Consider the following 23,255-nt stretch of genomic DNA (forward strand, 5'->3'; position numbering starts at 1 on the left):
ATGGTGGAATGTGCCTTTAATCCCAACACTCAAGAGGTAGACACAAATGGATTTCTGTAAGTTTCAGGTCAGCTTTGTCTACATAGTGAGTTCCAGGCCAGCCAGGGATACATAGTAAGATACTATCTCTAAAACAAAACAAAAACAAATCGAAAAGAGTCATCATCGAGACCCAAGGCTTTTATTTCCACCATGAAGTAGATAGAATTCATTCTTAAGTAGCTGTAATTACATATTCCCCTTCAAACTTTCATTAGAGGAAGAAGAAAATCAGAGAGTGGCTGTAGAGAAGATAGACTTCTATGTGAAGGAGACAGTGGAGGGGAACAATTTTTGCTTCTAAGTTCTGCCTGAAGCTTGGGTAGAGAAAGCTGGTTAAAGGGCAGGGCAACATTTCTAATAAGAGAAATATACATGGACACACTCATAGTCACTATGCACTGAGAAGAGGAAGCCCATGAGGAAATGCTTACTGCCAACTCTCTGAGAAACATGAGATGGAAAAATTACCAGCTTGCCATGGAGCTTCTCTGACTCAAAGATGTGGCTTTCCTGAATTCTTTCACATTTAATGTGTGCATGGTGATATTTCAGAAGGTCTCATTATTCCTGATTGCCGTTCATATTTCCATATTTGACTGTGTTTTGTTTTGAAAGAATGCAATGTTTTATGTTTTATAGCATTTTTTGTTTTTGTTTATTTGAGACAGTGTTTCTCTGTGTAATAGCCCTAGCTGTCCTGGAACTCACTCTGTAGAGCAGGCTGACCTTGAACTCACAGAGATCTGCCTGCCTCTACCTTTCCATTGCTAGGATTAAGGGTGCTTGGCAGATTTTTGTTAATAAAAGAAATATGGAAATGTTTGTCTTCCTCTCCCTCTCTTTGGTTTCTCAGGGTAGCTTTGGTTGTCCTAGACTTCATCTGTAGATCAGCCTGGCCTTGAACTCAGAGATCCGCCTGCTTTTGCTTCCCAAGTGCTGGGATTAAAGGTGTGTGCCACCACAGCCTGGCTACATTTGTCTCTTTAATGTTTAATGATTTAAAAGAGTATTGTATGTGCGTGCTTGTGTGTGTGTGTGTGTGTGTGTGTGTGTGTGTGTGTGTGTGTGTGTGTGTGTGTGCTCTCACATGTGTCTGGTGAGGGTGCATGGGTGACTGCATACTGCTGAGTTCAGATTATAACTTTGGGCAGTCATTTTTCTCCTTCCCTTTTCTGTGGGTTCCAGAGAGTGGACTCAGGTTTCTGAGACCTTCTGGGTCATCCCATCAGCTCCTCTTTTATAGTTGACAAATGTTTTTACATTGATCATAGATCTCTGTGGGAAGCTCTCATGTGAAACATGAAATAAATAATCTCCCAGAAAGACTCCAAGCTATATATTTATGTCTTCTATTACAACGGCGCTTTTTTGTTTTTGGTTTGGTTTTTCCAGACAAGGTTTCTCTGTGTAGCTTTGTAGACCAGGCTGGCCTTGAACTCACAGAGATCTGCCTGCCTCTGCCTCCCAAGTGCTGGAATTAAAAGGTGTGTGCCACCCTGCCCAGCACAATTATGCTTTTTGAGAGGAGGTTTATGTAACTGATAAAGATAGGGGGGCAATACATTTATAATAAGATTTTGTCCAATTGAATTGTTTTGTAAGGGGAAAGCATTGCACTACCCATCCAGCTAAACTTAAGAAAACTGAAGCTCTGAAAGCTGAACTATTTAACCATTTGTAGCAAAGAAGAAACTGGAAAATAAGTTGGTTCCTCCCCAAAGATCCTTTCACCAAGAGAGGCACTTTGTTTAATTGTTTCAGTGAAAATTGTAACCAGCTGCTGGACAGATTTAGAATGTTTGAGCAAGAATCTCATTACTGACCAGTGTTCTGTAGTTTTATGTAATCAGGATGTAGATGAAATACTGCTACTATTGCTCACCTGTAAGTGAGGCTAGGTGCCTTTATTTTTCTTTCAGCTTTTACAGTAGCCTATAAAGCACAAGTGTAAGTTACGTTTTTTGTTCCAGACAAAATGTCTGACAGAACGACTCATGGAATTATTTATTTGAGTTCATGGTTTCAGTCCACGGTTGTGTGGCCCCATACCCTTGGACAGAGCAGCAAGTTGGCTGGAGTGTGGCAGAAAGAAAAAAAAAAGCTGTTCTTCACATATTGATGAACAGGAACCAGGAAAGGAGGATAAGAAGGGACCACAAGATATAGCCTCCAGGACTCACCCCAGTAATCTGCTTCCTCAGCTCAGCTCCCACTTCTCTTCATTACCTCCAATAATTCCATTGTCTTATGAATCTATCGATCGATTCAACCATTGATTAGCTCAGAGCCCTTTTGTAACCATGCTTTACCAATCCCACAGACAGTGCTAATCTAATCAGGTTAACAATCAAAATGAACTATCACTGTACATTTAATTCTCACTTTACCAGTAAGAAGAAAAAGACAGAACTGGCAGCTAAGCTTTGGCTTGGATCTGTGTCTTTTCAAGAAGCACAGTTGTGCACTGATGCTACAGCGCTGTGTGGTAGCCACCAGAGAAGACTGCTCAGACACAGGTTTAAGCCAATAGAAAGTCTTCATCTTCAGTAGCTGGCCGGAGACTACATTGGGTATTCAGGTGAGATTTTAAGCCCCAAAACTATATTCAGGGATGACATACTTCAGTTAGTAAGAACAGTTGGCCAGAAGTGGAGCTGCAGAACCCAAAAAGCAAGTAGGACATTTAAAGACTTTCCCAGAACTATGGACTTGGTTGGATTAGGTCTTTATTTTTGTTTTGGCAGGTGGTACTGTCTATGCGCTGAGTTTTATGGTTTGAAAGGTACTTCCATCGTGGAGTCAGTTGTGCTAAGATGGAAGGAGGAGGAGGTAGGGAAGTGATGTAAATACAGTACTCACATATAAAAGTCTAAAACAAAAATTTGATGAAGATCTCAACAATAAGTTTGTGGAGGCTAGAGATATGGCTCAGCAGTCAAGAACACAACCTTGGTCTTGCAGAGCACCTTGGTTCAGTCCCGGCACTTAATTTGTATGGCTCACAACTGCCTGTAACTCCAGCTTCAGGAGAATTTAATGCCTCTGGCCTCCATGGATACCCACACTACATGCGCACACAACTCACACTAAATGCACACACACACACACACACACACACACACACACACACACACACAATATTAAAAACAAAGTTTGCGTCATCTGTGTCATCAGGTGGCTGAGTAAAAGAAGAAAATGTGACCTGGGGTAGTCTGTGTCGTTTTGGAGGATCATGTTATGCACTCAGAGGCCAAAACTCAAGCTTCTGTTCTTGCAGTCAGCTAGTATCTGCAGCCACTTCACTGCTACTGCTGATGTGAAACAGTTCCCATAGGCTCATGTGCCTGAACGTTTGTTTCCCAGCTGATGGTGCTGTTTGGGATCTTGGGATCCTAATGGAACCTTTAGGATACAGTGTCTTGCTAGAGGATTTACGTCACCAGAGGTGGGGCTGGGATGGAGCTGGGGTGGGGTTGGGGTGGGGTTGGAGGGTGAGGCTGCAGGAGGGTCTGGGGGGAAGTGAGGGTGGAGTTGGAGTGGGTGGGTGTGGGTGGGTGTGGAGCTGAGGATGGGTTTGGGGTGGGGCTGGGGGTTGAGGATTTAGAGCCTGGCCGTTCTACCTGTTTATGCTCTGCCTCAAGACCTTGGATGCCTTTGGATTCTGTGTGAGAAGAGAGGGCCTTCTGCTCTTTCTGCCGTTCTTTCCCTGTCTGGATGGACCGTATCCTCCCTGGAACTATAAGCCCAAATAACCCCTTTCTCTCTTAAGTTACTTTTGTCAGGGTATTTTATCACAGCAACAAAAAAACAAAACTAATGTATGGACCAAAAGCACATCATTTGGAACGTGTTTAGATACAGTTTGACATGATCACAGCCAGCTTGGTCATCACTGCCATTTTGCTTGCCAGGTGACCAAGAGCACAAAGTCAGTAAGTGTGACATGTCCTGGAAAAGGGTGAAGCAGCTGAGAGAAAGAGATGCCCTCGCCACACTGTAGTTGCCTTCAGTTTAGTAGCAGCGCAACTGTGCTGGACTCCTGGGTAGGATTAATGAGTTTAAGGATCAAATCACCACAGTGAAAACACAAGAGATTAAGGGAACTAAGAAACACATTGACTTCCAACATGCATTCCCTGGCAAACTTAAACTCACCCATTATACCTTTTTCCACCTCCATTGGTCCAAACTAGACATCCAAGAATTCATATCAGGCAAAAACTACATTTACAAACTGAGGATGGAAAAATCTATCAATATCAGGTCTTAATGATGGGAAACTGCCTTCTACTCTGGCTTTATGCAACATCAGAGTTCCTGTTAAAAAGGAGGCCAGCAAAGGAATGCCTTACATGTGTTAAGGCCATCACACATGCTGGCCAGGTCTCTCTGCTCCCCAGAAAATCCCTGTCCAGTTAAATGTACAGCAATTTAAGTCTGAAATGTAAGGATTCTATGGAATGGGAGATTTCCATTTGGATTCAATATCCTTTAGATTTTCAGTTTATTAAAAACAAATCCCATGGTTTTTCCAATGGTTTCAGGTCTTACTTAGCAAAATGGCACCTAGTGATAGTTATTGGCAAAAGTGGTGAAGACAGTTAGGAAGTCGATAGGCCAGTAGTTCTCAACCTTCCTAACGCTGCATCCCTTTAATACAGTTTCTCATGTTGTGCTGATCCCAACCATAAAATTATTTCATTGCTACTTCTTACCTGTATTTTTGCTACTGCCATAGTCATTATGTAAATATCTGATATGTGGAATATCTGCTATGTGACCTCTTGTAAAAGGGTCGGTTAACTCCCAAAAGGGTCTCAACCACAGCTTGAGAACCACTGCTCTAGCTCCTCATAGATTTTTATTTTTCTAAATACTTTTTAACGATGGCACAATCTCTTGTTTTTTTCTTATGCTGAAGCCTCCCTAGAAATCTTTGGCCATCCCTCCAGTTTGATGTTTTATGAATCCATTCCTTTGTCCATTCCTGCGTTGATACTCATCCTCTCTCAAAGGTTTTACTATGTAGTTCTGGCTGGCCTGGAACTCACTGGGTAGATCAGTAGACTGGCTTCAAACTTACAGAGATCTGCCTGCCTGTGTCTCTTGAGTGCTGGGGTTAGGTTTTGTTTTGTTTTGTTTTGCCATCATGCCTGATCCTTCCTTCCTTCCTTGTTTGTTTGTTTGTTTTGTATGAGGTATGTCCATGAGCTGTGTATGCAGGTGTGTGTATGAGTAAGGATACGCATGTGTGTGTTATACCTGTGTATGCCTGTGTATGAGGTGTGTGTGTACGTGTGAGGGCACACATGTGCAGGTATGTACCTGCAATGGTGCATGCATGGAGGTCAGAGGACAATCTTGAGATGGTGGCTGCTTTCCATCTTGTATCTTGTTTTACTTTGACATGGTTTCTTCTCACTCCCCCTACCCCCTACAACTCTCCCACCCCTTCCCACCTCTACCCTCCTGCACTTTGTATGCCAGACTTTCTGGCCTGTGAGTTTCCAGGGATTCTCCTGTCTCTGCATTGCATCTTGGTGTAGGAACACTGGGATTATAGACCATGTTCAGCTTTGCTTGGGTTCTGGGAATTTGAACTCAGGCCCTCACTCTTATTTGGCAACTACTTTTCCTACTGAGCCATCTCCCAAACTGATTGTGACTTCTCTCAGTCCTAGCACTGGGGTTAAAGAGTAGCTACAGTGAGAGTTTCCCAAACCTGAGGCCAGTCTATATAGGCAGTTTGAGGCCAACATCAACTACAAAGTGAGACCCAGCAACAAAACAAAAACGGCCACTCCTTAGCTCTTCTTCTCTACCTAATTCACAACATGCTGTCTCTCTCAGCATCAAAACAACTTCTGGTTTGTTTAATATCACTGCACTGCTAGAACATTAGTTTTTATTGTTATTTTAATTGTTTTGAATCAGCAGATATTTTTGGCAATGCTAAGAGAAAATGTTTCTGGATAGTTGGATGTTTTCAGAAACATTTGAGACTAAAACAAAGAGGAAAGAAATAAATTAGCCATTTTTGTTAAGCATAGCCAAAAGCAAACAAGACCTGATCCATTTCCTAAAGGTAATATAAGAGGATAGCAGGGGAGATACGGTATGTACATCAATAACTGCAAGGAAGGGCAGGGAGACTACGTTCCACAGGTCAAGGGAAGGCAGGGGTAGAGCACTAGGCAGGCAAATGAATAGAGGCCACTTCCTGCTCTGAGCTGGAAGCTGGCACATCAAAGAAAAAATACTGGCTATTTGACAAGTGTGTTCATCCTCATTATTATAATTAATCTGACAGGTAAAACACAAAATTAAAATGTGTGGGAACTACTTGGAACTTAAACAAGATAAAGAGAAACAGCAGGAAATTGAAGTTAAAAAAAGAAACTGGGGTTGGGAGAGATGGCCCAGTGGTTAAGAAAACCTAGCTGTTCTTGCAGAGGACAGGGATTCAATTCCCAGAGCCTACACTGTAGCTCTCAATCATCTGTAACTCCAGTTTCGGGGGATCTGGCACCCTCTTCAGACCTCAGTGGTCTGTGCATACACATAACACATAGACATACATGCTGGCAAACACCCACATACATAAAAATAATACATAAGAGAATAAAATGTTCAAAGAATATTTAAAATTAACCTAGTGAGTTTTCTACAAAGATACACCATTAATACCTTGTTTGTTCCTAACCATCTTTGTAACACATACATAAGTCACTGTAGATAAAAATACATTGTTATATATGTTGGTGCCCACATTAGGTCACAAAATTCTATGCACCAATGAATTATAAAGATGTAACGAGATTGTAAATGTTTTAATCAGTTCAATGGTTTTTTTTTTCTTGTTTTTTTGTTTTTGTTTTTTGGAGACAGGGTTTCTCTGTGTAGCTTTGTAGACCAGGCTGACCTCAAACTTGCAGATATCCACCTGTCTCTGCCTCCTGAGTGATGGAATTAAAGGAGTGCCCCACCACCACTCGGCCTCAATGAGGTTTTATAGACTTGAATGGTTTGCAACTTTCTGAAAGGTATATGTTCTACTAGAGTTATGGATGGCATCACTAGAGAAGAGGCAATGATTTGAAGTCTTAAGAGATGAACATAGAATGTACTTCCAAGAGCAAACTAAATATAGATTTTACATGGCAAAGCTATGCTACCTCCCATCTAAAGTTCACATTTTTTTTGGGGGGGTGATACAATTGAAAGAAATGTCATAAGTGAGGTCAATTGTGGCAGAGGCAAGCTCCTGGGGGCGTTTAGAGATTTCCCTACTTTCCTTACAATTAGACATAGCTGGGTGACCGAGTTCTAGTCCAAGGTGGTGTGAGCTGTGACATCTTCAGAACTGTCTATTACTTTTCCTACTGTGTTCTTTCCCTTTCTCTTGCTTGATACAAAAAAATACAGAATCCTGGGAAGTTGTGTGTTGCAGGTGGAAGAGCCACAGTATATGTTTTGTTTATATTTTGTGCCCTCAGGGGCCAGAAGAGGGTATTGGGTACCCAGAAGCTGGAGTTATAGGTAGTTGTTAGCCACCAGATAAAGGTGCTATGAATGGAAGGCAAGTCCTCTGGAAAAGCAATATCACCTCTGAACTCCAGAGCTGTTTCTCCGACACTGAATTTTTGCTGTATTTGAGCTGTCAACCTTTGGGGTTTGTTACAGCTGCTAGCTAGCATTGCTTTAGCTAATTAAAAATGGCCTGCCCATCATTTCTGAGTGATGATGACAGTTCCAACTAGGTTAACTTCAGGCTCCTCCACAAAAATCAGTGTACACGCCGCCTCCCTCCAAATCTGCCGTACAGCCCACCCCCAATAGCAATATAGATCTTGGCCAAGGATGTAATAGGGTAGAATCACATTGAATACCGTAATACTTAGTAATCTTGAGTCTGTTAGCCTGAGGTGGAGTCTCAACTCTGCAATTAGTGAGTGCATGCCTTGGGCGTGTTATTTCATTTCTTTGTCATAGTTTTCAAAGCCTGCTAAATGAGGATCATAACTCTAATTTGGAATTCATTGTAAAGAATAAAAGAGATGATGATACATTAAGTTCCTCAGAACAAGGCCCCCACCGAGTGTTTAATAATTTAGTAATTAAGTCAGCTGTTACCAAGATCATGTGAAAAAAGGAATACCTTCCCGCTTAAGTCTTCTTCCCTCAGAGGTCCTATCTTTGTATTCCTCTTTTTGGACTCCATGGTAGAGTCTCAAGAATTGTCTCTTGGAACTCCTTGGGGACAGTGACACAAACTGAGTTGAGGTGAATCTGTGCTATCCTGGTGGTCTGTGGGAGAGAGCCATATCTCCTAGTTCCTCCAATCCACTCATACGTAAGGATTTTTATTGAGCCTAAGCACCAGTCTTAATCATAGCAGAGGCACACACTGAAAAGAACGATGAACATTTCCCCTGCTATTCTTGTCCCTTTACCTAGCTCTGGTTTTCTTTAGTATGCCTCATGTCTCCCACAGTGAAGACACAAGCTTACAACCTAAGAATTTTGTTCAAGTGCCTCTTGTGAAGTATTTTTCTTTAAATATCATTTAAATTAATACACTGTTTTATGCTGTACTTGAATTTTTTAAAGCCAAACTTTTATTAATAGAGTTTTTCTCCTGAGTTTAAATGTAACCATATATCTCAGGCTAGTTCATTTACATTCAGGTTGGTAGGCATCACTGGTTTCTCCCATAGCAAAGAGGATTAGTGAAAAGACAGAATTACTCTGAGATCTATGTTAGTTTGATCATCACAAACTTAGTGTCATCCATAAAATAATTGATAACTGATAGTATCAATATTTATTCTGGATGCAGAGAAATATACACGCATTTGACAGAACTGAATTAGAACCCCTGTCTTGTGTGTTTCCTGGCTGAAGGTGTGTGTATATGTATGTGTGTGTGTGTGTGTATGTGTATGTGTATTGTATGTATGTATATGTATGTGCATATGTATATGTTTATATGTGTGTATGGGTATGTGTGTATGTATGTGTATGCATATGTATGTGTGTGTATATGTATGTATATGTATGTGTATATTTGTCTGAAGACTGTATCTTGTGCTGACAAGGCAGCTATTCTCCCACTAAGCTACATCCCAAACCTCTTTTTACTTTTTATTTTGAGACAGGATTTTACTAAGTTGCCCAGAATGGCCCTGAAGTTACCTTTAAAAACAAAGGTAAGTAGAGGTAGAGGTCAGTGGGCAGGCTCCAGTGCCAGCCATTGCGTTCCACTGTATTTGAAGCATGGCCTCTTGTCCACTGCTACCATCCCATCTCCACCTTCACTCTCCACAGCTGCACTGGGGATACGAATGTCTGCTGCCATGTCCAACCTTACAAGGGCCCTGGGATCTGACCTCAGGTCCTCATGCTTGCACAGCAAGCACCTTACCTACTAAGCCATCTCCTTAGTCCCCTTGCACTAAGTTTTTAATTTATAATCCTCCTGCTTCGGCTTCCCGAGCAGCTGGGCTCATAGGCATATGCATTGGGTCTGATTTTTGTGATTCTTCTGAGATGAGCCCATTCCTTGCCTGCATCCTCTAATCATTCTTTCTCCACCGTATGCTTTCCCCTCTCAGCTGCCTATGGTGGTGTGCACTGCCTGGCAGCTCAATTGCAAGCTCTACCTATAACGTCCTTGTGATTTCTTCCTGACTCATTCCTCCTCGGTCTTGCACACTCGTCTGGTCTTCCAGGAGGCCTAAATTTCCATTTATCCCAGTCTGAGATTCTTTACACTATGCTAATATGCTACTTAGTATACATGGATGCTCCTTGACTATGGGTCGAGTTACAACCTAATAAACCCAGGCGAATAGAAAATATCATCAGCCAAGAATGAATTTAATACATGCAACCCTGGAAAAATGATAGTTCAACAAAGCAGTGCATGGCAGAGTGTTGGCTATTTATCCTCATGATATTGTGTTTGATTAGGCATTTGCTGCTGCTGCTGCTGCTACCTGGCTTCAACAAAGAGAATTTCCAGACATATTATTCATCGGTTTGGTGGTAGAGCAAGGAATGCCAGGTGGCCTGGACCAGACAGACTGCTGCTCTTGATGACAAGAATGACCCGAGGACAGTTCTAATGATGAAGTGGTGACCACCAGGAGAAGTGGGAAGTTTATAGCTGGGATGCTGCGATTTTTCTTTTCTGGGGATGTCATCATCGGAGTTCCAACCCCTGTGACTGTCAGAAGTTTGGAGGGGTTGGAAGAAGAACAACTGATGTTCTATCCTGTGCCAGTTGCTCACCTAACCAAAGACAGCTGGAGGATACTTTATTGACTCTGTTCTGGGGAAGGGGAATAGGGTTCGTCTTTGGTAGCACTTCCTCTACCTTCTCTTTTTATCCTCTTTTAAGTCTCCAGTATTGCTCTTGTAATCATGGGAAATTGGGGAGGATTTGAATTGACAGCCCTTAATTCTGTGGCTCAAAGTCACTATGGAACATGAAGCAAAAGTATGGCCTCATTTGTTCCTTGCTGCAAAATGCAGAAAACAGACAACAGAAAGTTCTTATTATACATTTATAATCCAGGCACTGAGAGGCTAACTTAAGTCTTTTGTTCTCAGCCCACTGACCCCCTGGCCTCATATGGGCCATGTGCCTTCCTCTGGCCCAATCAACTATGATTTGGACATGGAGCCACGGAGTATCAGTGGAACAGGCCCCATTGTCATAGTAGGGCAAAGTCAGTGGAGGTGACTGACAAGAGAGGAGCCAGGAAAGATATTGGAATCCTTATCACAGGTGTTCTCCCAGGAAGTGTGTGAGATTTTTCTCAAATACTTACAGGATATGGGTTAAAACTGGAAGATGTGCTGATAAGCAGGGTCTCTTGGCTTCTTCAAACAGCCCTGAGACTCTACCTTCTGGAGGATTTTACATAGCTAAGTTTGCCCCCAGAGAAGAAATGCATGAATTGATAGGTGCTCCATAGCTGCTGTGTTTGTTCCTTTATGTTAGGAGAAAACCACACCCATGTCAGGAATTATATGGTTCAGTGGCCGATGTTTGTGTGCCCATCTGTCGATTAATAATGAGCATCCAATAGCTAAAGTTTTATAAGTATAAATTAAAATGTATTCACACCCTGTCTAAGCCAGTCTGACAAGTGGAACAAAAGTATAACAAAAGAAAAAGCAGCCAGAACATTCTCCCCCTGCTAGTAAATGTACAGATAATAAAATATATTGGGTGTGGTGGCCTACACCTTTAATCCCTGCACTTGGGAGGCAGAGGCAGGAGGATCTCTGTGAGTCCAAGGCCAGCCTGGTTCCAGGACAGCCAGAGCTAAACAGAGAAATCCTATCTTGAAAAAAATAAATAAAAATGAATAAATAAATATAAAAATAAATAAAGACAGCTGGGCGTTGGTGGCGCACACCTTTAATCCCAGCACTCGGGAGGCAGAGGCAGGCAGATCTCTGTGAGTTTGAGGGCAGCCTGGCCTCCAGAGTGAGTGCCAGGATAGGCTCCAAAGCTACACAAAGAAACCCTGTCTTGAAAATAAATAAATAAATAAATAAATAAATAAATAAATAAAGACAATTTACTTCATCTTAGCACAGATCTGTGCACTCTTCCATGAGTGGTCTCAGCCCAGAGTGGTGAGCTTTATGATGTAGTCACTACTAGCTCGCTGAAACACTATAGCTCACAAACCCTTGGAATAAGTTTTTCCATTTGTAAATTAAACTAATTAGAATAGTCAGATACCTCAGGGAATTGCCAATTCTGGTAATCTTATTAAGTTAATTGTGAGTTTCAGAGAAGGTGGGAATAGTTATTTATAGATGAATAACTTTTACTAGTACAGACGACCAGTAATAATGACAATGATATAGTAATAATAATAATAGACTAATTCCCCCAAATACAACTAGACTTAAAATAACACCCAATTCATTAGAAGTCACATCATAGATGGTAGTTCCTTGATGGGGTCAAGAAGGAAGAGGTGGACAATTGTGTAGGCTGGAGGACCTGGGTCTTAGTGAAAGGGTTTAATTTTGGGTGTCTCACTCAGGGAATAGATTGGCTGTGTAAATTTTGGACATTTTTAGTTTGGGGATGACTGGCATACTGAAGTGAAAGTCTTGATAAGTAAGCCAAGGTTAGCTTTCACAGCAAGCAGACTGTGTCTCAGATAATCTCTTTGCAGTGAGTCCCAGAGGCAAGTGCTGAGTTTATTTATTGGTTTATGGTCTTACCTTCTCTGGGCAGAATTTCCTGGAACAAACAATTAAGTCATATGGACACAGGCTGTCTCTGTTTGTAGACCTTATGGTCCCAGCACATCACTGCAGGTGGCTGGGGTTCATTCTCACAAAGGTGCTAACAGAAGGGAGTAGCCTGAAGCAGAGAAATGTACCATTCCTGACTTGTCCTGGGTGCCGTGCTCAAGTATTCCACTACCTACCTGCCACCTCCTCTTGGATGTATACTATTTATCTCTCAAATTCCAAATAAAACACATGACAGACCCCAGAGAGAAGTTCCTTTAGATTCCCTATTTCAGTAAGTGGTAAGCTACTAAGTTAGGTAAAGTCCCCCTCTTGCATTGCACCCCTACTTGCTATGATGGGTCCAGTTGGCAGGACCAAATTCAAGCACTTAATAGAGTCTGTTAAAATCCTAGCTCAAGCCATTGTTATCTCTTACTCTGAGAACAAATCATCACACCATAACATTACACACCAGTATTTTCACTTTTTCTAGAAGGTGCATATTTATCCCATAACAGGGCTCTTGTACACATCTTCCTTTTCTAGATTATTATCCCTCTAAATCTCCCTGTGGGTCTTTCCCATTGTTGAAATATCCTCCTCGTGAGTTCCTTTTCTTGTGTCACTCTAACTCAATGGTTCTCAACCTTCTTAATGCTACGACCCTATATAATACAGTTCCTCATATTGTGGTGACCCCCACCCATAATATTATTTTCATTGCTACTTTGTATCTATAATTCCACTATTGCTATGAATCATAATACAAATCTCTGACATTTATATTTATATAGGTGGCCCCTGTGAAAGGGTCATTCGACTCCAAAGAGGTCACACGACCCATAGGTTGAAAACCTCTGCTCCAGCTAAATTCAGTTCCCCTTCTCCACTGTTCTAGCCTATGTTATTTTTCACTCCTTTTATTAGAGCTAGAAAGTTCTGGAGCTGTATTATTCTAGACTTTGTTCCCTTGTTCCCTATCTCCCTCCGCCAAGCAAGCACAAATTCCATCAAAACAGAGATCTCATCTACTATGCACCAGGCCCTGTGTTCCCACTGCCTTGAAAGGAACTTGGCACACAGATTTCTCAAGAAGTAACTGTGAAATGACTCATAGAGAATTTTCAGGCAAAAGTTATTGATTTAGATGGATAGCAGTATGGATTAGTATATACATTATTTAATAAGTAACTGTCTTTTAGTGGAAATATAAAAATACTAAATATATAATCTCTTTATCCTCATTAATGGCTTAACATGTTTAATCCATCATTTGAAATACGTTTAATGTCAATTTTTACCCGGCAAATACCAAGGATAAGTAATGATGTTTGTTTTGTAATACTTTTCTTTTTAAGAGTTGCTATGGTCATGGTCATGTCATCCCTTTACAGCAATAGAACTTTGGCTAAGATAGGCTCTCAAGCTGTCTTTTGCTGCTCTAATGTATGGCTGTTATGTCTTAGGATTTTGAGGGAACAGTGGAATAGGAGAAGATACTTTAGCTTCCACTATCTACTCTGCCAGTTGTTGTCATGTTAATTTCCTGAATTACCTAATCTTTCTGAATTTCAGTTTGCTCATCTGTCAATAAGCTTAATAAAATCTTGATCAGGGGTTGAAGAGATGACTCGGTAGTTAAGAGCAGTTTCTGCTCCCACAAAGGACCTGAATTTGGTTTCCACCATCTCCCGGCTATAAATCTTTAAAATCCTGATCAAAGGTTTTGCTTATAATAGCTTAGTATATTAAATACTTAGATCATTTTGTTGATCCACAAATATTTCCTGAACATAATGTTATCTCCTTATTGTTGCTACAACAAATTATCATAAACTTACCCCCTTAAGATAAAGTAAATGTATCATTTTACAGTGCTGAAAGTCAAACGTTGAGAATGAGTCTGTATTACTTTTCCTGTTGCTGTGACAAAATTCCCTGGCAGAACTCAAGGAAGGCAGAGTACATTCTGGCTTGCAGTTCATGATACAGTCCATCACAGTGAGGAAGCCAAGACAGCAGGAGTGGGAAGCAGCTGGTCAAACTGTGTCTACAACCAAAGAGGAGAGTCATGAATGCTGATTAGGGTCTCCTTTGTAGGCAATCTAGGACCCAAGCCTAGGGAATGGTGCCATCTGCTTTTGGGGTGGATCTTCCCACTTCTGTCAAACTAATCAAGATAATCTGTCATAGGCACACCTGTGCTTATCTCCCAGGTGACTCTAGATTTCATCTATGTGAAAGTTGAGATTAATCATCATAACCTTGCTAGTCTAAAATCAGCATGGTAGCCACTCAGAGCTTTCTTCTGGGTATTTCCTGGCTTGGCCCCAGCTACCAGTCACATCATCTGGACCCATTCCTCATGTCTTCCCTAATTCTCACACAGGGAAAGATCCTTATAATTACATTATGACTACTGAGTAATACCAAGCAATTCTCTCGTTTCAGTATTCCTAACTTAATGACTGCAAACCCCATTTGTTCCCTTAAGAGGAGACAGTCATGGGATTATTAATCTTGTTTCTGCAGAGAAACAGAACCAATTAGATAAGATTCTATATAAGCCAGGAGTGATGGTACAGGATTATAATCCCATTGTTAGAGAGTTGGAGAGAGGCAGATTCCTGGGGTTCACTGACAGACAGCCTGCCAGTGAGACGGAGGCTGGTGAGAGATCCTGTCTCAAAAAAGAAAATGGGGACACTGCCTGACCAATAACATCTGTCTCCACATGCATTCAGATGTGCATACAGGTTCATTCACACACACACACACACACACACACACACACACACACACACACACATATTCATATATACATATTCAGATTGCATCCTCATATGCATATGCACCCACACACAAGACAAGCCTCTATGTGTTGATATAAATATACTTATATATATATGTGTGTGTGTACATGTATATTTAATTATGTGTATATCTATACACACATATGTAGAGGAAGAATAAGGTACTGTCCAATGTTATTATGGTGTCTAGAAGTTCGAACTCTGCCCTCTAGCTAGTGTGCTGGTTAGTTTTTGTCAACCTGACACAAACTAGAGTCCTCTCTGAAAAGAGGGAACCTCAAATAAGGAATTGCCTCCATCAGACTGGCCTGTGGGCATGTCTGTGAAACATTTTCTTGATTAATGATTGCCTCTGGGGCACAGCCCAGTGTGGGCATTGCCACAATGGAGCAGGTGATCCTGGTTTGTGAAAGGAAAGAGGCTTTCCGTTCCCAGGGAGCAAGCCAGTAGACAGCGCTCTTCTGTGGCCTCTGCATCAGTGCCAGTCCCCCGATCATGGACTCTAAGCCAAATGAACCTTTCTTTCCAAAGTTGCTCTGGGTCAGTGTTTTATCAAAACAGCAGAGAGACAAACCAAGACACTTACATATATGAAATCCTCTCTCCCCTGAGATATGTATTTGTGGCTTCCACGTGTACATTACTGATTTTCAGGGACTTCATTGTTGGGAATATCACGTCAGTGAAGAAAGAACTGTAGAATTTATTTAAAACGAGCACTCTGTTTAGCCCCTTCTGTCTCTTTTCTTTTTTAGCATTCTCGCTGTTGCTAAGGCGCAGTAGTGCTCCCTGCTTCTTGTGTGTTCTTCATCTCATATTGACTCATAGCACATTTGAGGAGAATTACCCTCACTGCCGTGAAGTGCTTATGCTGTGCTCGCTCAACATGCAAACACTTCAAATTACAGTGCATTAAAATGCCAACGACCAAAGAGAACATTCTAAAAATAAAGTGATTTTTAAGCATTTTGTAAAAGGACTAACTCCTCCCTTTCCCAGTGAGCATGTGTACTCTGTATTCCCTCAAGTGTTGCTCAGAAGCCCACTGGAAACAAAATTCATCTTGGAGAAGAGTAGTGTTTGCTTTCATTGAGTCAAACTGGCTTTCTGACAAGGAGAGCCTTGTTACACACAGAAATAAACCAATGCACACTTTGTTCACCTTGAAACATCTTATTTCAGCCTCATGGGAACCCTGCCAGGGAGATTTTCTTTATATTAATTATCCACATTTTACAGATAAGAACCTGAAATTCAAAGGAAAATAAAATTTACTTCAGGACTGCAGAGATCATAAGTGGCAGAGGTAGGAATTCAACCCCAGTTTGCCCCAAATCTGAACTTGGTTACATAACCAGAAATCTGTATACCAGATGCAAATGACTGTAGGGTATATGTCTATGTATGCTTTTATATAATTATCTTTAAAATGGAGGAAATGGACAACACAAATAACATTGTCAACTTGGCAGGATCTAGAATCATGTAGGAGACAGACTTCTAGGCTTGTCTATAAGGGAGTTTCTAGATTCAGTTAATTATGGTGGGAAAAGACACCCTAAGTGTGGACTGCTTCATCCCATAGCTTGGGTCTTAGACTGAATAAAAAGGAGAAGATGAGCTGAATACCGCCATTCATTGTTTTCTGCTTTCAAACTGTAGACGCAATGTGACCATTTGCCTCACGCTTAGGCTTCCATGCCTTTCTGACCTTATGGCTGGACCTTTGGACTGTGAACCAAAATAAATCTAGCCTTTCTTTTGTTATAGCAACAAGGAAAGTAATTAATGCAACATAGGAATGGGAGAATTTAAGCAGAGAGAAGGAAACTAATAAAATACTGGAAAGCTTTTTAAGTGACAAAGAAGAAGTATTGATTGTAAGGGTTGAAAAGTAGCCTTACCCCATTAGTGCCAAGGGTCACTGAGAAGGGCCAGAGGAAGGGTCATTACATTTGAAGACATCACCAAACTAAAACACAAAGAAGAAAGAGGTTAAAATAAAAGACTGTGCCAGCCATGACCTTGGGATCATCTGAATACTCTAAAACACGGAAGCAGAGCCCCAAAAGGAGTGAGGAAGGAAAGTGGGAGCCATTAATCATTGCAGCAAACATTTTGAAAGGCCTAAGCTCAAAAAGACAAGAAGCTTGACCAATCATAGGAAAAAATAGAAAAGAGACATCATGCATGTGCATGGTACAGCCAAACTGTAGCATCTTTACATGGAGTGGTAGGAATAAAAGCAACCACAGTAGAGTACTCCAGAAGGGTTCTTTACAAAATATAAAATAAAGTCATTTTCAGATAGGTGAGCAGCAAGACAATTTGTTGTCAGCTAAACAACAAGAGATGACCCAAGGGATTCTTCATTGTAAAGGGAAGTGATCTTAGATAAAAGGAAGGGATGAAAAGGATCAAGAGATCCAAGACACCTTTGAAATACTCAGTCCATGCTTACATTTATATCACATGTGTTTATATATTCCATAAGTGAATATATATATTCATGTGAGATGTGTATTATACAGGTATATAAGGAAAGAGAGTGTGTTCTGGCCAGTCAGACTGATAAATACTATATAAAATAAGGTCCCATTTTTAAGGACACCCACAGGGTAATTTACAGAATGTGCCAGGAGTGTATGGGGTCATTTTGAATCCAGCTGGGGTATTCAGCAGGGTCCCTCCAGCCTGGAATTCTGAGTTTCAGATGTGAGGGGCTCCATCCCGCATTTCTACTCCCTGAACTCTGGGTTCTCTGAATGGGTTGTGTCCTTTTATCTATGACATGAACACAATCCAGATCCCAGCCCAAGCCTTGTTTCCTCCACTGTTCCAACTGAACTTACACAGAAACACTGCCTAGCAGCAGAAACTTTGCTGGCAACAGGAGCTTTTATCTTCCTTTGCAGAGAGCTTAGACTTGTCTGGAGAACATTTCCATCCTCAGATGTTGCCTGTCCATTCCCAACAAGGTTTTCTCTGGCTGATGCACACAAGTGCCATTCACCCACCACACAAGGTTTCCCCTGCCTTGCCATGCTTTGGATATCTCCTCTTTTCTCATTCGAGGGATAAATCAACCTTTCCAGATGGTTTCTCCAAGCAACTTAGCCTCCCTCCACCCATCGCTTTGGCTCCAGTGGACAGTCTCACCTTCTTCGCAGGGTGGCTGCAGCATAAGTCTTTGGCTATTCACAGCTCTGAGGCTCGGTTGAGCTTACTTGGTAATCTGTATAAGGAATGGTCCCAGAGTCGTATAATGCTCGAACCAAACAGCAGTGTGTGGTGACTGTTTCTTCATTAAGGATGTTTTTCTAATCAGAGACTGTTCTGCTACTAGTACAAGCTGTTACTTTAAAAAAAAAAATTCTCACCTCTATTCCATAAAAGATCTACCAAAACTAAAAACCTGATACAAAGTTTGAAGTGAGAAAAATTGTATTCAGTACTTAGAAGTCTGTAAAATGTCAGCTCTTTTCAAATCCATCTTGAGTATCATAACTTCAAATTAAGATGTCAGCAGGTTTATTTTTTTATATAAGAGTTAGATTTTATAACATACTAAAATATTAACATATTAAAAATATAACAGGAAAAGAATAGCAAAAAAAGACATCTTTTTAAAAGATAATGAGAACTAACATTAGAACAAATAGAAGTACAGACATATTTCTTTATCATCTAATTGGCAATCTCCTGTCTGTGTGTCTTCTATCAGTCTATCTGTCTTCAGTCTTTCTTCAGTAGATGATGGCCACTTTTTTTTTTTCTTTTGGTAACATCAGCCCTTTCCTTCGGAAGGGCATTCATCTCCACTCTCTACCTTATATGGTTTTGTATGAAGCTGTCAATCACAGTAACCAAATTCCTTGGCCTAAAGATTGAGGTACAAAGTAGACTGGGCAAATCAGAGCAAACCACCCTCTTAAATGGTCTAGGATTAAGTGAAGGCAACTTAGAGAATTCACTGGAAATTTTTCAGAATGAAGCTAGAAATGTGACATCTTCTAGAAGCTGCTAGAGCCTTCTGGAATGCTGTAAGATCAAGCTTGCTCACAGATGGGTTCCAGGAGGCAATGAGGCCAAGCAAAAGTAGGCAAGTGTGAGAGTTGAAATGAGGGACACATCTCTGCAGATGCTGAATCCCAGATAGAATTTCCAAGACCTACAACCTTTCTGGTCCCTAGAAGTCTTCCCTCAATTCCATCTCTCCAATATATTTATAATCCAATGCAAATGAGACTATAGATATGCAAATAAATAAATAGAAATGTCTATGTCCCTTCTGCTCATCCTCTGCCACCCAAAGAAGGAAAGAAAGGCATGTCAACCCAATTTACTATTGGATGGTGTCACCTTTAGTTAACTTTCATGGTCATGGTGGTGACAGAAGTGCCAGTATTTGTAACAGTGTCATCAGCTGTTACTTTTGTATCTGGGTGTGTAAAAGGAAGTTTCTTTGGCTATTCACAGCTCTGAGGCTGAGGTTGAGCTCAGTAATTCAGAAAAGTAGGTGTTACAAGCTGTGCCTGCTCTATCATGAGGGGTTCTGAGAACACAAATGACATATTTTGTGCAAATTTTGAGGGTGTCTTACCCAGGGTAAAACACTTTGTACGTACTTTTTCCTTTACTAGACATACTGGGATCCTTTCTGATCTGGCTGAGTAGTTTTAACTGTGTATCTGTGGCACTTTCCTTAGGTGGCTCAAGAAACAGGACTTCCCAAATGAACCATGCTACAGAGACAGCTCACAAGTCCCATCCTTTTCTTTTCTTTTCTTTTCTTTTCTTTTCTTTTCTTTTCTTTTCTCTTTTCTTTTTTTCTTTTCTTTTCTTTCCTTTTCTTTTCCTTCCTTCCTTCCTTTCTTCTTTCCTTCCTTCATTCCTTTCTTTCTTCCTTTCCTTTCCTTTTGTTTCCTTTTTTTTTTTTTGAGACAGGATTTTTCCACACAGCCCTGGCTATCCTGGGACTCACTATCTAGATCTAGCTGGCCTTGAACTCACAGAGATCCACTTGCCTTTGCCTCCCAAGTTCTGAGATTAAAGACATGTGCTACCATGCCTGTTCCACCACCCTGGCATGCTTTTGAGACCTGGATACCAATACCTTTTCCTTCAAATCTTTAGGGACTCTTCCTTCTAAAGTGCATTCTCAAAGCCATTCATTTATTCATATCTATGTTTAATGAATGCCTATTACTGGCCCCATTCCCATTGTGCTCCCTGCCTCCTGCTTGTGGATCAAGATGTGAGCTCTCAGCTGTCACTCCAGCAACCTACCTCCATTCTCTCTCACTCTACCATCATAAACTCTAACCCTCTTGGAACCATAAGCCAAATTAAACTTTTTTTTAAAAAAGTTGCTTAGCTCTTGGTATTTTATCACAGCAATAGAAAAGTAACTAAGACAAATTATCCTTTTCTTTCTTATTTAAATTCTACTCCACACACATATGGTGGCTCACACCTGTAATTCTAGCTCTCAAAGGGCTGAGGCAGGAAGGTTGCCATGAGTTTGGCTCGCCTAGGCTATACAGTGAATTCCACGCCAGTCTGGGGTTTATAGAGAGACCCCATATCAAGCAAATAAGCAAACAAACAAATAATAAAAAAGTCCACTTTTCAGAACTCAACAGCATTTCTCTGTCATTTTGATGTTTAAGCATACACAAAATTTACCCCCTCCCACGTGGTCTTACAAGTAGCTTTCACCACCTAACATTCTGTGCCTGCCATGCAGCTCTTTCATAACCCAGATTTCCTATAATAAACTGTTTGCCTACTGACACACCATTACAGTGATTTTAGATTTTTACCGTGACAAGCTGCCATAATAAATAACTTTATAATATGAGCCTGTGTGAGAAATCTGTAGAGTAAATTTCTAGAAATGGAATTTCCAGGTCAAAGAATAGATGTGTTTGAAATTTAAAGAAACACCACAAAAATGTCATCCAAAAAGCTTATGTTGACTGGAATTTTTACCAGCAATATATGTCTTCGAGGGTCTGTTCTTAATCTTTGCCAATCTGTTAATAAGATATAGTATAGTATTGTTGATTTAATATACATTTCAGTATAATCCTGGTTGAGATCATTTATGTATAAACTGTTTATATTTCTTTTTCACCGAGCTATATTTCTTATAGCTGGATTTTTTTAGATATTGCAATAACTTCCAAAGAATAATATATATGCTTTTGAATTTCATACAGACTTCATAAGTTTTTAAAGCATGCAATTGAATTTAGAATTAGATTGATAAGAAGGTCATATATAATGAATTTTTCATATGAGAAAATATACTCAGTTCACATTGGTCCCCAGGGAGTCTTCTCTTTCCCACAATGCAAAGCTGCAGTCTGCTTGCCTCTTCACTGTTGTTCTTAATATCCAGAAACTGCAGCCTCAGAGATTTACATTATTTTAAAATTCACTACCCCTCCAAAAATACTATATAACAATATTGTAGCCTTGAGGCTCAAAAATATGAGAATTACAGAGTGCCGGTTGCCTGACTATCAACAACACAGCAGCTTATGAGAGGTTACGTAAGAAAGAAGACACAAAATGATGCCACATGTGTCAAACTGAAAAGCTGGGATTGGTCCAGATCCTGAATGCAACTCTGAAAGAACCAAAGGCAGCTAAGAAAATAAATCACCAGTAGTGGGGAGAGCCTGAACACCGGAGTGCCACGTGAGGATTGAAAGAATGTCCTATTTAAGGTTTGTTAAACACTGTGAAGAATATATCTCCAACGGGGTGACGTTCCCGAGTATGACAAACCACTGGTTTCAGTTTGTGTGTGTGTTGGTGGTGACAGGTTTTATAGTGATTTTAGGAGCCTGACTCAAATTAGCTATAGCTAAAAAAAAAAAAAGATTCCTTGGATTATGTAAAAGGAAGTGAGGGGACTGACCACAGTCAAGCCTCAGTGACTAGAGCTGGCTCTTCAGAACTCTGGTGTCTTCTAGTTCTCCCTGACAGTGCTAAGGCTTTCCTGCAGAGCTGCAAACAGATGGTAGGTGACATGTAAAATGCTTTAAATGTGCAGTAAAAAAAAAAAGTCACCTGTATTCTTTCTTTTATTTAATAAAAAATTATTATTAAGTTTATTTCCAGAGAATTTGAACTCTATTACCTTTTCTTACATTAGGGTTTCTTTCACTTTTGCCATTTTTCATCCCTTTTTACACCAGGAAAATTTTAACATAACTCTGGATATATGGTAATATAAACTATGTACACAAATCAAACATCTGCTGATAATAAGTCATAAAAAAATTTATTTTTAAAAATTCTTTGCCAGTTGTGTGGCACACACCTTTAATCTCAGCACTCAGGCAGATGGATTTCTGGGAATTAGAGGCCAGCCTGTCCACAGAGTGAGTTCCAGGACAGCCAGAGCTACTATATGTGAGAAACTGACTCAAAAAAGAGAAAGCCAAGCAAAACAAAAACAAAAGCCCCATTCTTTGGTATGTATACAATGTACCATTTATTAAGGATGAAAGAAAAGTTTCCACCCTAGTGAGATGGAGGTGTCTAACAGAACACAATCCAAATACATAGTAACTAGACACGTGCTAGGGAAGGTGTAAGGAAATACCAAGTCTTTGCTTCCATAGTTAGACCATTACATATCTATAAGCATGGAACATTTTGCATGCAAGGCATCTGGTAACACAGTTGTCTTGAATCTGAGCTAGGCTGCCTAGGGAGGCACTCATCGACACTGCAGCTTGTATGTTGAGTTGTATCACTTGATTTTGCATTATCTTTGGTCATGTGTGTTCAGAAGTCTTTGACTCTTGGCAAATTATTAACAACCATCACATTCAGTTACATGATCCCATGTGGGGTTGAGACCCACAGCTCAAGAAACGTAAACTTAGATGACTTTCTTGATCTATTAGTCAGCCTCTTTCCAAACTCAAATACTGTAGTAAATTTTAGGATATGTAGAATTTTTAACATTAAACAAATAAACAAAAACCCCCACAAAAACTAGTGACTACCTGTGTCTATTAACTGAACCAGTATTCATGGTCAAAGCACAGTTTTCTGATGGGGGACGTTCTTTCTGTATGCTGTGAATATATGTTTCTCTTATTGGTT

At 40.5% G+C, this 23,255-nt stretch overlaps 1 long non-coding RNA gene across 1 annotated transcript in view; it reads right to left on the minus strand.

Moving 5' to 3' along the window:
• Positions 1-23,255, minus strand: part of LOC103162226 — a 48,540-nt gene that overhangs the window by 18,407 nt on the left and 6,878 nt on the right. The window contains exons 3-4 of the long non-coding RNA XR_003480520.2: positions 17,030-17,097; positions 14,154-14,362 (exon numbers count right to left, since the gene is read on the minus strand). This is a non-coding gene — a long non-coding RNA (uncharacterized LOC103162226). The remainder of the gene's footprint in view (positions 1-14,153; positions 14,363-17,029; positions 17,098-23,255) is intronic.

Source organism: Cricetulus griseus (assembly GCF_003668045.3).
Source record: "Cricetulus griseus strain 17A/GY chromosome 1 unlocalized genomic scaffold, alternate assembly CriGri-PICRH-1.0 chr1_0, whole genome shotgun sequence".
NCBI lineage: Eukaryota > Metazoa > Chordata > Mammalia > Rodentia > Cricetidae > Cricetulus > Cricetulus griseus.